The sequence below is a fragment of the Mesoplodon bidens genome (genome assembly GCF_964165515.1).
Source record: "Mesoplodon bidens genome assembly, chromosome: 9".
Lineage (NCBI taxonomy): Eukaryota > Metazoa > Chordata > Mammalia > Artiodactyla > Ziphiidae > Mesoplodon > Mesoplodon bidens.
Genome location: NC_138166.1, coordinates 31,871,620 through 31,889,229, shown reverse-complemented (window position 1 = coordinate 31,889,229; position 17,610 = coordinate 31,871,620).

Genomic DNA, 17,610 nt, shown 5'->3' with positions numbered 1-17,610 from the left:
GGCCATGCCTAGCCCCCATTCAGCTGTCTGCCGAGATGACCACAGCAAGTCCTTCACAGAGCATCGCCTCGCTTGCACAAGGACAACTGGCTGAAGTTACATTAATAATAGTGGTTACTTGGGACTTCCCCAGTGGTACAGTGGTTAAGAATCCTCCTGACAATGCAGGGGACACGGGTTCAAGCCCTGGTCCGGGAAGATCCCACATGCCGCGGAGGGACTTAACCCGTGAGTCACAACTACTGAAGCCCACGTGCCTGGAGCCCGCGTTCCACAAGAGAAGCCACTGCAATGAGAAGCCCATGCACTGCAAGGAAGAGTAGCCCCCCGCTCTCTACAACTAGAGAAAGCCCGCGTGCAGTAACGAAGACCCAACGCAGCCATAAATAAATAACTAAAATAATAGTGGTTACTAGTTATTAGGGGTTTACTCTGGCAGGCTCAGTGCTTAACATTCAATATGCATTATGCCATGGAAACCTCCAAAAGCTCTATGAGGGGTCACTGTCACAACCCCACCTCACAGTACCTTAAAGAAGTTAATGAAGTGATAGGTAGTAGCTGAACTTGAACCCAGACGATCTGACCACTGCTATGGGTTTCTGCAGGTCTTCCGGCACATCGATATATACCTGTCCAGTCCATGCAGTCTTTTCATCAGCTTCCCTATTCGCCCTAGTTAGTGATAAAGCACATGCATCCGAGGGCCAGATCCCCTGGGTTCAGACTCCAGCTCTGCTGCTGGCCACTTGTGTGCTCATCTGGGCTGGTTTTCCATCTATAAGAAGAGGATGATACTGATGCCTGGCATCACCTGATGCCGGAATGCAGTCGGAAATGCAGAGTCTCAGACCCCACCACAGACTGACTGAGTCAGAACCTACATTTTAACAAGATCCCCAGGTTTATTTGCACATTAGAGCTTGAAATCCTCATCCCGTACTAGAAAATAGCGCACTGCAATACATTTTTTTCCTAAGACAGGTAAGTTCCCAGATGAATTGGTTTTATAAGACCAGGCATATAACACAGGTCTAGTTCAACATGTGCATGTAGAGAGCTATGTGCTCCTCAGATGAACACAGATGTGTAAAACCACAGGATTGTTGTGTTGAAAGGTGAGGAAATGAAGCTAGACTGTTGCTGTTAGGACTCAAGTCAATGGGGTAACACTAGCAGTCCAGGTCCCAGAATCCACAAAGGCTGTGAAGGAAGCATCATTTGAGTAAAATAAAATCTGTTGGCATCTGTGCTCACCAAGAGTTCATGCCTAATTAGTCAAAACCAAGAAGGTGCATCCTGCTCTGGAGAGACTGGGTGGCCACGGTGTTCTCTCTGGGACCTGACTGCTCTTCACAGGGGCCATGCAGACCTACGTCTGGGTCTGGTCCTCAGATTCCTGGAGCTCTGCTTGCAAGAGTAGCTCTTACAGGCCACTCACCAGGTATCAATAGTTTTGAGTCAAGGGCCCTGAGTGGCTCAAGCTGTGCCTATTCCTTTCCTGCCCTCCCAATCCCCAGGTTCTCAGGAGCTCCCCAGAAGCAGAGCTTGAGACAGAAACTCTTGTTCCAATGATTTATTGGGGACATACTCTCAGGAGAAGGGGTGCAGGCAGGGTTGCCAGATAAAACACAGGACGTCCAGTTCAACTTTAATTTCAGATAACCAACAAATAACTTTAGTACAAGTATGACCCAAATATTTCCTGGGACATACTTATACCAAAGAGTTACTCATTGGTTATCTGAAATTTAAGCTGAACTGGGTGTCGTTATTTTTATTTGCTAGATCTGGCCACAGTGGAGGTAAGGGAAGCAAGACAAGTAGGGAAGACAGCTAAGTTAGCCAGGAGGTCAACACAGCTGGAGCCTGAGCCCATGGGGAACCCAGAATGGCAGAGTGTATTCCAGAAGCGTCCCACCTTGGAGCAAGGGGGCTGGCATTCCGTACTCTTGTGCCCCTCAGTCAACGGCCTCAGTTGGCTGCTGGGCATGTGGATGAGAAGGTGGATCCCATTTGGCCAAACCAATTCTCTAGAGATGAAGGGCAGGTGGGAGCTGGCAACGGTCGGTGCTCAGTCAGAGTTGGGGCCTCAACAGTACCCACAACACCTTTCCCAACACACACACACACACCTACTGGCAATCCTCAGACCCTTAAGTCAGCATCTTACTGATGACTTTCAACTGGGGACCAGCCCTGGACCTTTTATTCCCCTTCCACTGGAAATAGATCTGTAAGCAGGGCTTTCAAAAACAGAACGGGAGCATACTTTATCCACTAACTGCCAGATCTGCATCACCAGGGTATCACCAGTTCAACTCTGATTTACTCTGGGTGTTTGTGAGAGCTGGGCTGAGTATTTTCTTTCCATGGTCCTTCTAGATCGGGGTTGTTGTTTCACCAGAGTGGGAAAGGAGGGAGGGAGAAAAGGTTCCTCGCCATGTTCCCTCCTTCCAGGCTGTAAGGACTTGATAGCTGATGGATAGGGGATACACTGTCCATGAGCAGCAGCTACAGAGACTCCTGGTGCTATGTTTGATATGCACTTGCCCCATTTAAAGCCCAGCAGAAAACTAGAGGTGAAAAGTCATCAGGACCAACAACTTCAGAATTGAGGCAGGTAAGAAAAGAGGGAAGATGTTGCCCATTTACTCAGCAAGGAGGCCACAGGAACTATATTCCCAACTTCAGAATCTCCTCTTTCCTCATCGATACTGCTAGTGATGGTGAGTTCCTTGCCAGCTGCAACTAAGTCAGTCTCCCCAGAATGTGGTCCATGGAACACCAGTCTTGTATATATGTCTCATAAGTGAGATTACTCTGCACACTGTAGCTGTCTCTCTGGAGCTTCACAAGGCCCATTTGTGTGATAAAGGCCCTGAGAAGTTCTACAGTAAAGAAACTCAGCTTTTTGCTAATGTACTTGTTTGCAGAACACCAGGAATTCCAAAGAATAACCTCATCATTCAGGGGAAGCAAAAGGCAGTTATCCGAGGAGCCCCTCCACCAACATTTGCACCTGTGAGTCTGCTTTGGTTCCTCTTATTCCCCCATTACTAGTTTCTTCTGGATTAGAAATAAAGGCAGCTAAATGGTTCACTGGAATCAGAAGCAGTAACACTTGGCTAATGTCAGGCCTGTTACCCAGGAGATACCTCACACCATCCTCACCTCCTACATGACATCCACACCTAGAATAAACTGAGGAGAGCAGACAAGAGAGCCCAGGTTCTCTCAGAAGCTGCCAGATGGGGGAGCTCTCGGCATTCCATGAGAGAAACACGTCACAGTGTCCTGCAGGCTCAGGAATTGGGAGAGCATTGCTCTTTTGCCTTTTGTAAAGAAAAAACTGTTGAGGGACTTCCCTGGTGGTGCAGTGGTTAAGAATCCACCTGTCAATGCAGGGGACATGGGTTTGATCCCTGGTCCGGGAAGATCCCTCATGCTGTGGTGCAACTAAGCCCATGCGCCACAACTACTGAGCCTGTGCTCTAGAGCCCGTGAGCCACAACTACTGAGCCTGAGTGCCACAACTACTGAAGCCCACGTACCTAGAGCCCATGCTCTGCAACAAGAGAAGCCACCGCAATGAGAAGCCTGCTCACTGCAACTAGAGAAAGCCCATGTGCAGCAACAAAGACCCAATGCAGCCAATAAATAAATAAATAAAATAAAATAAAACTGTTGAGAAAAAAAATCCAACTCTATACCTCACACTGAGGAGAAAGGAAAAAAATGAAACTTGCTCATTCTGACACTTAGAAGGAAGTAATCACCAGTGTTGTTTTGCCATGTTTAACAGATTTTTATTCTATCAAAGGGTGAGGGATACAGACAGAACATACCCACTTACCCTCCAATTAAAGAAGCAGTAAATGTGGGAAAGTTTCTTGTAGATATTATTTGGGAGGCAATGAGTGGATCTTTCTGTCCCCAATACATTTCTTAACATAACTTACTAATACCCCAAATTCCACAATTAGAGATTCACTCCTTTGAATTAGGTCGGTTGTTCTCAATGAAGGATGATTCTCCAAAAGATTGCTGTCTCACCCCCAGAGTTTGATTCAATAGAACCAGAGAATCACACATCCAACAGGGTCCTCAGGGAGGCTGATGCTGTGGTTCAGGGCCCCCACTTTGAGAATTACTGGTTACAAGGCCTGAATGAGATAATGCATGTACAGAGGTAACCATCAGTGTAATGCCTGGCATATATAAGCCTGCCCCACTCAGTGGGTCTCAAACTTGGCTGCACGTTAGAATCTCCTCGGGATCTTGTAAAAATGCCAGTGTTCTGTCTGCACCCCAGACCAGTCAGATCAGGGTCCCAGACATGACTGCTTTTTGAAGCTCCCAGGTGATCCCACTGTGCAGCCAGGGTTCAGCTGCACGGCAGTAATGGTACCTTAGAGTCACTTGCATTCATCGAATTCTCTCGGATTTCTAATAGCCGCTGAGGGAAGCCAACGGGAAAGGCTCAGGTGTACCAGCACCACCGTTGGGCCAGTGCTGCCTCTGGAAGGACACGCTGGGCCTAGATGAGCAGGCCAGGGGAACCACGCAGCTCCAGTGATTCCAAACTGGCCCCTAAGACCTCTGCTCCTACCTTGTCACTGATGGTCTCCACTCCTTTGAATGGGCCTGGCTTTGCCACCTCTACCTCCCACCTCTCCCAAGCTTCTGTGTAGAGTCCCAAGGGTCTCCTCTCCAGCACTCCCTTGCTCACTTCTCCGCACGGTCGACAGCCCCATCCCCTCCTCCAACTGCAGTGCTGTCCTCAGAAAAGCCCCTCCAAGGCACTGTCCTAGCCAGCAGCTAGCCAGGCGTCGGTGCCCAGAGCCCAGTCTTTCTACCCCCTTGAGAGCGAGGGCGTCAGGCCACATCTTCTCTGTCCCCATGCACTCGGTGTGTTCTGGCCCTCACCCGTCCTCACCTAATGTCTGCAATTCCTCCTACACCGATTCCCCCCACCTCGAGGAATCCTCACCTCCCTCCCTGTCTGCCCCCGACTCTGCCAAGGGGCCGTCCCGCTAAAATACGCAGCCCCTGCTCTCACTCCCTCTCAGGCAAACCTTCCCACCGGGTCTACCCTTTCCTTCCAGCCACACTGGCATCTGTACCTGCAGCCCCTCGTATCTGGGCCTTCACACAGGCTGCCCCAGGGACTCTCATGCCTTTTGACCCCTGCCCAGCCCTCTCAGCTCACCTGGCCCCTCCCAGGAAGAGATCCCAGAAGCTGTACTCCCCACCCTAAAGGCCCAGTTATGAGAAAGGCCGTTACTATAAGTACTGAGTCATCATAATGATCGGTTTGTCTCTCCAACTAGAGAGGAGAAAAGGGGAAATCTTCATTGATAACAAGAACTAATCTATCATTTCCATTATTTGTTTTTCAGCCTTGCAGAAACAAAAATGAGAAAATGACCTCTGCTCCAAGGAACTCGCATCCAATTATTGATCTGAGCTTCCAAAAATGTCACCATGATCTTGGGTCTAAACCTAACTAAAAATCAGAACTAATAGTCTGAGAAAGATTTCTTTCAGTTATATGACTATTTGTTTGGAAACTTACAAAAGCTCTAAAAGTTAAAGCAGATTTTGTTACACATTTACCATATTGCCTTTCCAAAGCAAGAAAAGTAATACAGGCACAGAAATATAAGACTGAGCAAATCATACCAATGCCTTTATCTGTTTGAGTATTGAGATCAGGACTGTTCTAGCACCAACCCCCCAAAAATGGTTAGAGTCATCGTGACCCATCCCTGAGGTGGGAAACCCATGACAAGGGACTGCTTCACTCCCACCGGTCACCACAGAGATGCTGTTGCTGCAGAAACCTCCAGCCACATCTAAAACAGGTGGCCACACACTGTCCCTGACCTCCACTTCCCTTCTCTGCCGGCGCTTCCTCCACTCCCCTCCCGGGGACAGCTGCCCCGTCCATGTGGCCTCCAGGCCCCTGCAGGTTGCCCAAGCAGCTGCCATTTCCTCTTCATCCCCTGCCCCACCTATCCTTCCCACAGCGCCAGATTCCTTCTGCAGGTTTCCTGTGGAGCCCTGTATTTTTGTGGGTTTGGGAGGTCACGGGGTGGGGGTGGGTGGGGGGAGTAGGGAGAAAGGAAGAGCTTTATTATCTGAGCCACAGCCTTCAGGAACACACCTCCCCATTATCTGTTATCCTACGAGCCAGAGCAAAGGAGAGCGTCCCTGAGTGACCTGGTCACCCTGTGGGCTCCACGCCTCTGGACAGTGGGTCCCAGCCCTCCCTGCTTCTCACCCCTACTGTGCTGCACTATACCCTTCTTTCCAAATATTAAATACAACCTTGAAATGGAGACCCAGCGGGATTTAAAATAACCCCCTTAGCGCTAACAAAAGAAGATGGGAACTGCTGTTCAGGGTTGGCCCACCAAGCTTCCCAGGAGATCATCACAGATGATAATCCCAACAGCCCCTTGCGAGGAAACCACTGCTGGCTGCTGTCCAGCAGGGCACAGCAGCGACGGGGACTATGAACATGAAGACTTGACCTGCCGGGGCCCCACCCCTAACTTCCCAAGCACAGGGTCTTTGGCCTGCTGTCCCCCAACGTGGCACATGCAAAGGTGGAAACTGAGCAGAATCCTAGAGAAAAGGGAAAAGGATTTCACGTTTTGCTGAGGACAAGTCCCCAGATGGATCGGGGAGTCGAGTGAATGAGAAAATGACTAGCAGTTGCAAAGACTGGGGTCACAGTAGCCTGAGACACACTGTTCTCACTCAGTGGTGTAGGTAGTGCTGTTTTTTGACCCAAGGCTTTTTTGAGAATGAACAATCACAGAGCAGGCAACAGCGACACCTGCTGTTTGCAACAGATTCAAGCCTGGTAAAAAGAAACCAAGACTCGGGGTCTGTCATGATCTTTCTATTTGTTGTTTGGGGATTTCTGATTTACCTGGTACCGTTATGGAAGCTATTGTTGTAGTTACTAACATATTTTGATCAGTAGTTTTCACAACATTCTTGGAGCAGCAGGGAACACAATATAGCCAAAGCATGATATTCGAACAATATTAAACTCTTCGTTGCACTGTAAATGGACTCTTCCTAACACTATAAGGTGCGGTACCCTCAATAAATGCAACTGATATGAATGATAATAGGGCACTATTATTGAATCGTGTCCTCTAAAAAGATGTTGAAGTCCTAACCCCAGTAACTGTGAACGTGACCTGAAATGAAAAATAGGATCTTTGCAGATAATCAAGTTAATGAGGTCATTACGATGGGCCTTAATCCAAAATGGCTAGTGTCCTTGTAAGAAGGGGAAATTTGGACACAGGGACAGCCATGCGCACAGGGATGACGCCACTTGAAGATGAAGGTCAAGATCAGGGTGATGCGTCTACAAGCAAGACATACCGAAGATGCCAGCAAACCACTAGAAGCTTGGAGGAAGGCACGAAACAGATTCTTTCATGAAGAAACCAATCCTGCTGCCACTTCAGTCTCAGACTTCTCACCTTCAGAACCGTGAGACAAATTTCTGTTGTTCTAAGCCATACAGTTTGTGAGACTTTGTTATGGCAGCCTTAGAAAACTGACACAGCCACTTATTATAATTTGAAGAGTCTGCTTACATTTTAGCCTCAACTGGGTAGATGCATTTGTGATTTAACCAAAGAACTCAAGTGGGTTCTAACCCCACTTACCAGTTGTGTGGCTTTAAAGCTCAAAGATGCTGAGCAAGTTACTCACCCAGTTGCCTTGTCTAGAAAATGGGACCACCAGTAACTTCCTTGGAGTTGATATGTATCCTCGATGAGCTCATGCACATGACTGTGGCCTGTTAATTGGAAAGGGTGACAATTATACATGGTTGTCACAAGAAGTGTTACTATGCCTTCATCTAACCCCAGCCAGCTCTGCCCAGAATGAGGCCACTTATGTGCCCCTACAACCAACTTTGTCTATGCCTTTGGAGGTTAACCTGTAGGGAATCAATTAATGCCCCCTTCTCTTTTGCTGTCAGTTGGGACTGGACAAAGGGAGGCACCAGCAGTTGATCAGATGGCAAGAGAACAGAGATGCTAAGGCTTTTATCCCCCTGGCGCCCTCCCCGTTGGGTCATCAGGAGCTGACTGTGTCATCTGTGGAAGGCTTCAGCGACTGTCAGGCAACTATCTCTCTACAGCTACCCTCTCAGGGTTCCAGAAATTCTGGCCTCTCCTTGTCCCTTCATGCTTAGGCGGCAACAGATCCCTGTAGGGCTCTGCACTAAACATGACCCATTTGCCTGTATTCCACCTATACCTTGGTAAATAATCCCTTTAGTAAAGGCTCCTCAAAGTATCCAGTTCGAGTATGCCATCTTTGGCCTGCCAGGACACTAACTGATTCAGGAATTAGTTTAGAAAGTGGTCTTAGGAAACAAAAGCCTCAAAATGCATTTGTGAGAATGTTTTGCTCATGTGTTTGAGGACTTCATGGACAAACTCCTTTGTTGTTGGACATGGAACACAGGTAATTCATGACATGAAGTAGCATCACGATCACCCCACTATTCACCAGTGGCTGCATAGGATAAAGTACAGCTGGAGTGTAAGACACAGGGAATGTGTAACGCATCCAATTTTATCTCAACAAAACTGGAAAAAAATAGACACAATAATTTGCAGTTCCTCTTACCAAGAGCTAGACTTTATTTCTCCACCCCGATTCTGGCCTTAGCCATCTTTTTCTTGTTGGCTGCTGGAATATTAACAAATGTGACACAAGCAGAAGCTGCAGAAGTGCTTGTGCATTTCTGCATTTATGGCTTGCCTTTCTCTTGCTGCTCTTTGGCAGCCTTAGGCCACCATGTGAGGACACCCAGGCTGGCCTCCTGGAGGATGAGGCCACATGAACAGAGACCCCAGCTATCCCTGTCATCTCCAACATCCCAGCTGAGGCCCCAGTCATGCCATTCTCGACCATCCAGCACCAGTCAAGTGTCTCAGACCTGAGAAGAGTGACCAGCTGACCCACAGAATTGTGAGCAAATAAAACGATTGTTTTCTTATACAATTCTGTTTTGCGGTGGTTTGTTACACTTCAAAGGCTAACTAAAAAATAGTAATTATAGAGATTGTAGGGTCCACTGACTTATTCTAATGGAACAAGAGAGAGTGTAGAGAAAAAGGAGAAAGTGAAGGCCAGGAACATGCAACTAAGACCAGAAGTGGAAAGTCGGTAGCCTGTAGGGCAGCTCTGAAGGAATCCTGCATCTCCTGCAATCCCAGGGAAACGTAGCTGGGGCCCAAGCCCAACACCTGGTTGTCAGGGCTGCAAAACTGCAACCAACAAGTAAGTATTCAAACCCACTTGTCTCTCAAACTAAGACAGTTTCAAAGTGTAGTCCTCACGCCAGCAGCAACAGTGTCAGCTGGGGACTTGTTAGAAATTCAAATTCTGAGCTCCACCAACAGCCTAATGAATCAGACTTCTGGGGGTGAGGCCCAGCAGCTGAGCATTACCAAGTCCTCCAGGTGATTCTGCTGCAGGCTACAATTTGAGAGCCACGGCACTAAAGGCAATCTCTGACGGGAAAGGAGTGGGACTCCGAGATGGGGTATTTGGGCAGACATGGATGAAGCTGAGAATTCTGAACCCCTCATCGCCCCTAAAATCTGCATCCCTCTCCCATCCAAGGATGCTACCTACACCTGCAGAAAAACTTTCAAGGACTACCAGGATGACCCTCCAGGCCTACAAGGAGATTTAGATCTCAGTGTAGCCCAGATAAGCCCTAGGCCTGCTCTGACCTCATCAACTGGTGGGGCAGGAGCCTAGGGAGCGTTTATGAGAATTAATTCTAAGGTTGATGGATGAAAGAGAATGAAATCTAAGCAGTGGCACGCGGGAGCTGGCTTGAGAGGGCCAAAGGTTAAATTTTCAAGAATTTTATGAGATCCTTGTTAGACATAGCCCTTTTTAAAACTTAAATCAAGGCTTCCCTGGTGGCGCAGTGGTTGAGAGTCCGCCTGCCGATGCAGGGTTCACGGGTTTGTGCCCCGGTCCGGGAGGATCCCACATGCCGCGGAGCGGCTGGGCCCGTGAGCCATGGCCGCTGAGCCTGCGTGTTCGGAGCCTGTGCTCCGCAGCGGGAGAGGCCACAACAGAGAGGCCCGCGTACCGCAAAAAAACAAACAAACAAAAAACTTAAATCATATAAACTTACGCTTAGGTATATTAAGAATAAAGGTAATACTCAAAACTCATCACTTCTATTTATCTTCACTACACCGTACAATTATCTATGCTCTTGAGGTTATTTGCCTCTACTGTATCTCTATAATGGACACACTGAATACCGGTGGGCCGCTCTGCACCTCTTCCCCAATCTGTGTTCAGTAATAAGATGTTCACAGCTTGAAGTGAGCAGCGGGGAGAATATTTACAACCTGGAACTTGGCGCACACTGTAAGTCAGGATTTTCTCCCTAGCTTGCTGCTTGTTAAACATTTACCAGCCTACCCCTCACCTAATAAGGCTAAATTTATTTTTGTGGCCATACTGGTCTGAGATTCAGGACGTAATATGTTTGCTCTGGAACCTGGGAGTGACATTAAGTTGAAACTTGGATTCAGTGGTGGCTGTGATCATTTCCTTTCACTGCTGTGGTAAATTGCCACACACTTGGTGGTGTAATATCAACAGTATAAAGTGTTATCTGGGACTCATTAAGCTTGGGGGGTCACAAGTCCAAAATGGGTCTCACTAGGCTAAAATCAAGGTGTTAGCAGGACTGCATTCCTTTCTGGGGGCTCTAGAGAGAATCTGTTTTCTTACCACTTCCAGATGCCCCGCATTTCTTGGCTTCAGCCCCCTTCCTCCATCTTCCAAGCCAGCGTCTGCAGGTTGAATCCTCCTCGCGAGGCTGTTTCTCACACTGACCCGCCTGCTTTTCTCTTCTCCATTTAATGACGCTTGTGATTACATTGGGACCACCTGGCTGACCCAGGCTCCTCTCGTTATCTGAAGGTCAGTTGATAAGCCCCTTAATCCCATCTGCGAGTCTCCTGCCTTCCACAGTGGCCTCCGGTCAGAGGGAATCATCAGAACCTACCGGCAAAGCCTCAGGGAGATGGGAACAGCAGAAGGAATCTACAGGCAGACCTCATTTTATTGCACTTTGCTTTATTGCACTTCGCAGATAGTGCCTTTTTCAGAAACTGAAGGTCTGTGGCAACCCTGAGTCAAGCAAGTCTATCGGCACTCTTTTTACAAAAGCATTTGCTCATTTTGTGTCTCTGTGTCACATTTTGGTAGTTCTCCCAACATTTCATATTTTTTCATTATTATTATATTCGCTATAGTGATCTGTGATCAGTGATCTTTGATGGTTCTAGTACAGAAATATTATGACTTGTTGAAGGTTCAGATTTTTTAGCAATAAGGTATTTTTAAATTAAGGTACATACATTCCTTTTTTTTTTTTTTTTTTTTTTTTTTTTTTTTTGCGGTACGCGGGCCTCTCACTGTTGCAGCCTCTCCCGTTGCGGAGCACAGGCTCCGGACGTGCAGGCTCAGCGGCCATGGCTCACGGGCCCAGCCGCTCTGCGGCATGTGGGATCTTCCCGGACCGGGGCACGAACCCGTGTCCCCTGCATCGGCAGGTGGACTCTCAACCACTGCGCCACCAGGGAAGCCCCATACATTACTTTTTAGACATGTGCTATTGCACACTTAATAGACTATAGTAGAGAATAAACATAGCTCTTATATGCTCTGGGAAACCAAAAAACTCATGTGACTCACTTGATTGTGATACTGCTCTGTTGCAGTGGTCTGGAACTGATCCCGCAGTATCTCCGAGGTCTACCTGTACTACATATGTGCGACCTGCTCAGACTCCCTCACCCCACTTCAACCACACATACACACACATGCACACACATACACCCAATCGCGCCCCACTGGTAGATCTTGGAGCCCTCTCCACACACAAAAGCATTGCAAAGTGTGTGCAAGGGTCAACTGCACAGAGCTGTATGACAAGCTCGTGGTGGCTGTCTTCTGCAGGTAGAAGATGACCTGAGGGTGCTGCCTGGAATTAGAGTCCCTGAGCTCAAGGAGAATAACAATCAGCACCACTGATCTGATAGACAAGGTGGGTATAATTACCACAGTAAACCAGCCACAAGAGCAGAATGGTACCACAGGGATTTGTGGCTGTGGTTAATTGATTTTGGTACCTTTAGAAATGAAATCAGTGGGTAGCCTACTAAGATGCTGCTTGACATATATAGGCAGAAAGAAATGTGGACTGGGGGGGCACAAACCTAACTCAAATTATCCTAGGGGAATGGGTGACCTCTTTCCCAGTTCCAGACCCAGAGCCCTCAGATGAATCTCCAAGCACAGAGTATAATGCAGCCACAGAGTATAATAAGAATTTTCTTCCAAAGCTTTCCCAGAACAAACTGTGGCCATTTACCCTAATAACTGGGACCGGAGAAGGGGAAATATACAAACCTCCCAGGAGTTATTAGATATTTGCTCTGAATTGACATGAATCCCCAGAGACCTGAAATATCACCAAGGACCACCACTCAGAATGGGAGCTTATGGAGGTCAGGTGATGGATTGTGTGTCCTGGCCCAAGTCCCTGTCACAGGAGGGCCAACATAGACACTTGTGTGGTTATTTTCTCAATCCCAGGATGTATAAAAGGAAAAACATAAACCATAAGTCAAAAACATAAACCATAAGTCAAAAACATAAACCTGGCAACTGGCAGAACGCTCACATTGGCTCCCTGGCCTATGGAGTAGAGGCCATTATGGCTGGAAGGGCCAGATGGAATCCCCTGGAACCCCTGAGAATTGTCAAGTTTAGTGCTGAGATCAATGACTTGAAAGATGCAGAGGTGGTGATTTCTACGGTACCCTCATCTTGCTTGGCTGGTGTAAATTCTTGATGGGTCATAGAGAATGGCTCTATTTTCACTAATTAGTTACTTTTGGATTTTTAATATGAATTCTTGGTTTCCTTGGGGGAAAGAAAAGTTTTTCAAAGGAACACCTAAAACTCAGAATCCATCATGACAAAGATGGATCAATTTGAATATATAAAGGTTAAAATTTTCTGTATGAAAGAATTAGGTGAAAAGATAAAACAACTAGAAAAAAATAAAGGTATTTGCCACCCAGATAACAAAGGACTCATTTACTTAACATATAGCGAACACTTGCAAATTACTTAAGGAAACCTACAATCCAGTAGAAAATTGGGAAAGAAGCACAAATAGAAAAAGAAATCCCAAAGGCTCATAATTAAATAGATGGAATTACAACAGTGAGAAACCACTCTTCTTTGCCTTGTGCATTAGCAAAATATTCTAAAATTAAAAAAAAAATTTTAAATACAAAATGTTAGTAAGGATATGGAAAATAAACATTTTAATATATTATGTAAATTGCAACACCTTTTTAAATGATAATTTGGGGACTTCCCTGGCGGTCCAGTGGTTAAGGCTCCACATTTCCAATGCAGGGGACACGGGTTTGATCCCTGGTTGGGGAACTGGGATCCCACATGGCGCGCGGTGCGGCCAAAAGGTAAAAAATTAAAAATTAAAAAATTAAAAATGGGGCTTCCCTGGTGGCACAGTGGTTGAGAGTCCACCTGCCGATGCAGGGTACGCGAGTTCGTGCCCTGGTCCAGGAAGATCCCACATGCTGGGCTGGAGTGGCTGGGCCCGTGAGGCATGGCCGCTGAGCCTGCACGTCCGGAGCCTGTGCTCCACAACGGGAGAGGCCACAACAGTGAGAGGCCACAACAGTTGAGAGGCCCGCGTAGCGCAAAAAAAAAAAAAAAAAAAAAAATTAAAAATGATAATCTGGCAAGACTCCATCAAATGTAAAATGCACATCATCTTTGACACGACCGGTCCACTTCAAAGAATCTATCCTCCACGATAATTGTGTATGTATAGGAAGATGGCACTGAAGCAATGACTGGTTAGATCAAACCTGGAAGCTCTCTAAATGGCCATTATTTAGAGGGTTGTGTGAAACAGAAAACTGAAAGCCTGAATACTTGGACTCTGTCTTGGTTAAAACTATAGTTTGAAACTGTGAACCACAAGTTTCCATGATATTATGAAAAATTTGAATGAAGTTGTTAATATGTTTTTGATAAGTGAAGCACCTGGTTAGCTGTGATCGTTTGCTTAAAAAGATAAAGAAAAGTTAGAGAATATCCTCCAACTGACTACTGTAACATTAAAATAAGTCAGTACTTATTCAGTATCTTGTGCAGATGAAGGTGCGTTTCTGTCCAAGTCAGTTTACTGAAAAGGGCAAAAAGAGTTCCTAATATTTAGAGGTTTGTTATCTATCAAGACTGTTGACCTATAACTTTAAAACCACACATTTGTCATTGGAAACTGCACGTAAATGCTTATTTTAGAGGATTGTGTTTGTTCTCTGACAGACTATGTTTGCATAACAGATTTAACTGCTTATCAACTCCAGACACTTAACCATTCACTATAACCTCATGGGTCTTAGAATAATAAACAAAACCACATGAAAACTGTGAAGTTTCTCTTGGAGTTAAGAATGTAGCTTCATTTGGGCTTTGTCCTTTCACTGGTTTATGAAAGTAAAGCAATCTTTAAATGGTGTTAATATCAGATTCATTATTTAAAACACAATTCAAAACAGTTTATCTTTTTAAAGTCGTTAAATAAATTATGGGATACCAAAACAATGAACTAAGGAATAGAGTAAATCTGCAGTGGTTCTCAAATCTGAGCATAGAGGTTTTGACAAACACTCACCATCAAGCCCAGTTGGAGTTTCTGATTCACTTGGTCTGGAATGGGGCCTAAGAATGTGAATTTCTAACAAGTTCCCTGATGATGCTGGTGTAGTTGGCAGGGGACCACACTTAGAGAACAGCTGCTTCAAAGTCATGAAGGAGCTCTCTATACACTGATGTAGAAAGAGTTCCCAAGACACAATAGATTAAAAGAACAAACAAAAGACTGATAGGTATGTCTCATCTGCTTATGTAGACAAATGGACTTATCTATGCTTGGGAAATGACTGGAAGAAAATATGAGGTTGGGGACGTTTCTTGGGGGCAGTAGGCAAGGATGGGAAAGAGACTCACCTACATCGTATATCTTTATACTGCTTCGGTTACCACGTGCATGTGTTAGATTTTAAAAATTAAAATAATAATATTTAAAACCAAAATTGAGACCGTTGAGTCTGGCGCTGGCTGTCTCTATCGAACGCATAGCACCCTCTTGTGGCGACTGGAGGCCAAGCAGGCCATCGCAGGCTCACTCGCATCCTCTTGATGGTCAAGTGGTACCTTGGAGGGACGTGGGGATGTACCTACAGGAAAATGTGCTCGGCTGTAGCCGGTTCATTTCTCATCCTGGAGAGCTGTGGGAGGCGGGAAGAAACTAGCCGAAGGGGCGGCGGGCGATGGGGCTGACTCGCCTGGTTCCTTGGGGGCGGGAATCGGCAAGCCAGCCCAGGAGAGGGGAGGGAACAGTGGCCGCCCTTCCCCGAGCCAGGGAAGGAAAAGAAACCGTCTCCGGCCTCGGGGTGGGGGAAGGAAAGGGCGATGCTGCTGTGACTGCGGCGACGTCGCAGGTGCTGCTAGGCGGGGGCCTGGGGGGTGACTAGTGCGGGGAGGGAGGAAGTGAGGGGGCGACAAAGCCCGAGCAAAAGCTCTGGTTGCCGCCAGTTTGCTTTCAGGCCCTGACCTTCCTGCCGGGACGAGGAGGGAGCGCATCTGAAGGTACCTGCGCAACGGGCGGCTGTACGTGGCCCCTGAGCTAAGGTGCAGCACCCAGCGAGGCACCCAAGCGCCTTGCAGGAGGAGAGAGACTTCCACCCCACAAAACACCACAGCCCAAGTGCAAACGCGGCAGAAGTGGGCCCCCGCCGTGGCCTGACGTGCGCACCTGTTTCCCAGTAGGTGCTCCGGGGCTGCGGCTCCCGGTAAATGGCAGTGACACTGGTGGCAGCTAGGGTCAGAGCAGCAGGCAGCCAAGCAGCAAAGTGCTTTGCTTCGAAAGGAGTAACAGCTTTGGCCAGAGGAAGGCGCAGCTGCTCCGCTGGTTTTGCCGGGCTCAGCGGGGAAGCGGCTGGAGGAGGCTGGGCTTTGGCCACTTGGCTGGTAGGAATTCACCCCCGGGGTTTGGGTGGAGTCTCCGTTTGTTAGTTTGATTTTGGTCAGCGTTTTTGCCAGCTGTCCTCTTATCCTCCATCCTTCTTTTTAAAATTTGTTTATGGCGTTACTTACATAGAATAAAATTCACCAAGTTTAAGTGTACAGTTTGATAACTTTTGGTAATTGTATAGAGTCATTTAACCACCATCACAGTGAGGAATATAAAACAGTTCCAACATCCTGAAAGTTCCCTGCGCCCCATTGCTCTTCATCTTCTCCCTGACCAGGCAATCTTCAGCTGCTTTCTGTTACTGTACTAGTCTTCCCTTTTCCAGAATGTCATATAAATGAAATCAGGCTTTTAAGTCTGGCTTCCTTCACTTAGTAGGCTTTGAAATTCAACCGTGTCATTGTGTGTCTTCATACCTTGCTCCTTTTTATTGCTCGTAGTGGTCCATCAGAGGGGGACACACAATTTGTTTATCCATTCACCACTTGTTGGACATTTGGGTTGTTCCCAGTTCGGGGGTTTTGTGAATAAAGCTGCTATGAACAACACTGTACACATTTTTTTTTTTTTCGGTACGCGGGCCTCTCACTGCTGTGGCCTCTCCCGTTGCGGAGCACAGGCTCCGGACGCGCAGGCTCAGCGGCCATGGCTCACAGGCCCAGCCGCTCCGCAGCATGTGGGATCCTCCCGGACCAGGGAATGAACCCGCGCCCCATGCATCGGCAGGCAGACTCTCAACCACTGCACCACCAGGGAAGCCCCTGTACACATTTTTATGAACACAGGTTTTTTTGTTTGTTTGTTTGTTTGCAGTCCGCGGGCCTCTCACTGTTGTGGCCTTTCCCGTTGCGGAGCACAAGCTCCGGACGCGCAGGCTCAGCGGCCATGGCTCACGGGCCTAGCAGCTCCGCGGCATGTGGGATCTTCCCAGACCGGGGCATGAACCCGTGTCCCCTGCATCGGCAGGCAGACTCTCAACCACTGCGCCACCAGGGAAGCCCTGAACACAGGTTTTTATTTCTCTTTGGTAAATACCTAAGGAGTAGAATCACTGGGGCAAATGGTAAATGTCTGATGAACTTTGCATACTGCCAGACTGGCTTCCCGATGGGTTCCAGCATTTCACGTTCCCACCAGTAACGTATGAGGGTTCCAGTTTTCCCCCATCCTCACCAACACTTGGTCTTGTCAATCTTTTCATTTTATCTGTTCTCTTGGGTATGTCTAACTACCAGCTTTGATCTTTATCCCATTAGGTCCTAGGGACCTGGAGACACAGCAATTTCAAGATGCTTCCACCACAGTGCTTTGACAACATGAAGGCTGCCGAGGAGTCTGGGAGCCTGAGAAGGACAGGTTCTATGTTCCGGAAACAAAGTTTACAGGCCTCCCAAGGCTTCCGAGCACCAGCAGCCACTGTAAAACAGAGTTCC